Genomic DNA, 2,453 nt, shown 5'->3' with positions numbered 1-2,453 from the left:
GATTGATGGTGTTTTGTGGATTGCGTTCAAGTGTTTCCATTTATGCCTGAACAACATATGAAAGCTGTGAGTGTTCTCATTAATACGGAAGATTTATAATGTTATTTCTTCTACTGCAAGTAAGTGATTTATGAAGCACATGCTAAACTAAACACTACCAGCATGCGACTATGTACTTAGAGAAGTTTTTCTCTTATGAACCCGATTGGCTCGATAAAGAGTGCTTTAAAGTTAAAGTTGTACTGAAAATATATAGTGGAAGGTTTATGGTGTTTCCATGGCGCTCGTTGAAACAATGAATAATAGTGTAATTACTGTGGTTAATGGAAGTGTTATAGTCATGCTTTATTTCGGCAACAACACAAACACAATTCAAAAGATAAATACAATTTGTGTCAGTTTGTTAATAAAATACCGAAAACGAGTACCTTTATATATGACTCTGTATCATTTTGAAAATACACTTCTGTTTGAGTAACGCAATTAACTAGCTTCAACTTCCCCCACTTTCAATTAAATTAGACCATTCACACGAATTACTCATTATAAGGCCATGCTATTTTGACCTTTCGAGCTCAAAATCAACATGCGTCACTAATAGCAACATTATTTAACATTTCATAGAGGCAACTTATAACTGTGAATAATAAAACTTGGAAATAACACAATAATATTATTTACGTATTAAGTCTAAATTCCCATTGTTAATTATGCTGTAATTCAACAACAATCAATAGGTTTGATTTTGTATTAATCACTACGATCTTCAACCAGCTTGTCTGTCCGTAGGTTAGTGTTTTTGTCCGTCTGTCCTTATGTTTTTTCGCTCTCTTACCAAACTGTTAAAAATATAACTGTTCACCTCTATGATAATAGAGATAGTCGTCGCGTTCAAGATCATTCCGATAATCTTCGTTGTCATTTCTATAATTGTGGGGTCATTTGAAAAGCCGACATAAAATACATCTAACAAAGAAAGCTTTTCATTGCCAGCAGTACTTCAAAACCAATCGAAACGAAAACAATATTTCGAATAATTATTTAATGTATATGTGGTGTAGTGGGCGTTAAATGTGGGTGCTTTCCAGGCTAGAGTAAAAATTCAATACTCTTTTGTGACAAACAAGCTTGTTTTGTTCTGTGAATTCAACATGCAATCACACCTCCACATGCAGGGATACAAAGGACTGTGGAATTAATCGCCTGTAATAAATGCCCTCGATACTTCAATTGTGTTGCTCTTCGTTGTTGTCGATCCGGACATCTTCTTTAAACTCGTTGATGTCATGAGATGTTACCATGTGCAAGATAAGCTTACCCGAGTGTTCTTCTTAGTGTTCTCTTTAATACGGAAGATTTTAGTCGGCTATTCTACTCATAATTTTATTTCTTCAAGAGAAAGTAAATGTTGTCTGAAGCACTTGCGAAACTCAACACTTCATCATGCGACAATGTACTTAATGGTGTTTTCGTTTTGTGAAATCGTTTGATTCGTTAAAGAGTGCTTTTTGAAATTTAAAGTTGTACAGACAAGATAAAGTGAAACGTATTTGTTGCTTCCATGGCGCTCGTACAAAATCGAATACTAGCGTTATTACTGTGGTTTATGGAAACACTTAAGATTTTTTTCGGCAAAACACAACAACAACAATTCAATAGATACATATTATTTTCATTTTTGGCAGTTTGTTTATGAAATACCGAAAATTAGCACCTATAAATATTAATATGTATCATATTGAAAATAAACTGTTTGAGTAACGAAATAAACTAGCTTAACCCCCACACTTTTAATATAATTAGGCCATTCAAACGAATAACTTATTATAAGGCCATGCTATTTTGACATTTCGAGCTTAAAATAAAAACGCCTCTCTAAAAGCAACAATATGGAACCTTTTGTAGAGGCAGAATTACTGTGATTAAGAAAGCTTGGAATTGACACAAGACAAGTATTAACGTATTGCATTTTAATTTTAATTGTAATTTTGAATGTTGCAATACCACAACAATCAATAGGGTTGAAAATATGTAAATCACTATGATCGACAATCAGCTCGTCCGCCTGTAGGTTCCTGTTTGTACCCGTCTGTCCTGATTGTTTTCCGCTCACTTCCCAATCCGTTAAAAAAGATGACTACAAACCTAAATGATAATAGAGATAGTGTGTCGAGTTCAAGAACAATCCGGTAAATTTCATGGTCAACTATTAAATTGTTGGATTATTTAAAAGGCCGACATGCATTCCGTTTGACATTTTTTTTTAAATTGCCAGCCGACTTCAAAACAATAATGTCGAATCATTATTAAATGTATGTGTGGTGTGTTGGACGCAACATGTGGGTGTTTTTAAGGTTAAAGTAAAATTGTGATGCTCTTTTGTTAAAAAACAAATTTGTTTATGTTCTGTAAATTAACATGAAATTGCAAATTTCGAAATAATAAGTAACTCA

This window comes from Dreissena polymorpha, chromosome 1 (genome assembly GCF_020536995.1).
Source record: "Dreissena polymorpha isolate Duluth1 chromosome 1, UMN_Dpol_1.0, whole genome shotgun sequence".
NCBI classification, from domain to species: Eukaryota; Metazoa; Mollusca; class Bivalvia; order Myida; family Dreissenidae; genus Dreissena; species Dreissena polymorpha.
The sequence above is the reverse complement of the archived record's forward strand: the minus strand, read 5'-3'. Positions refer to the sequence as shown.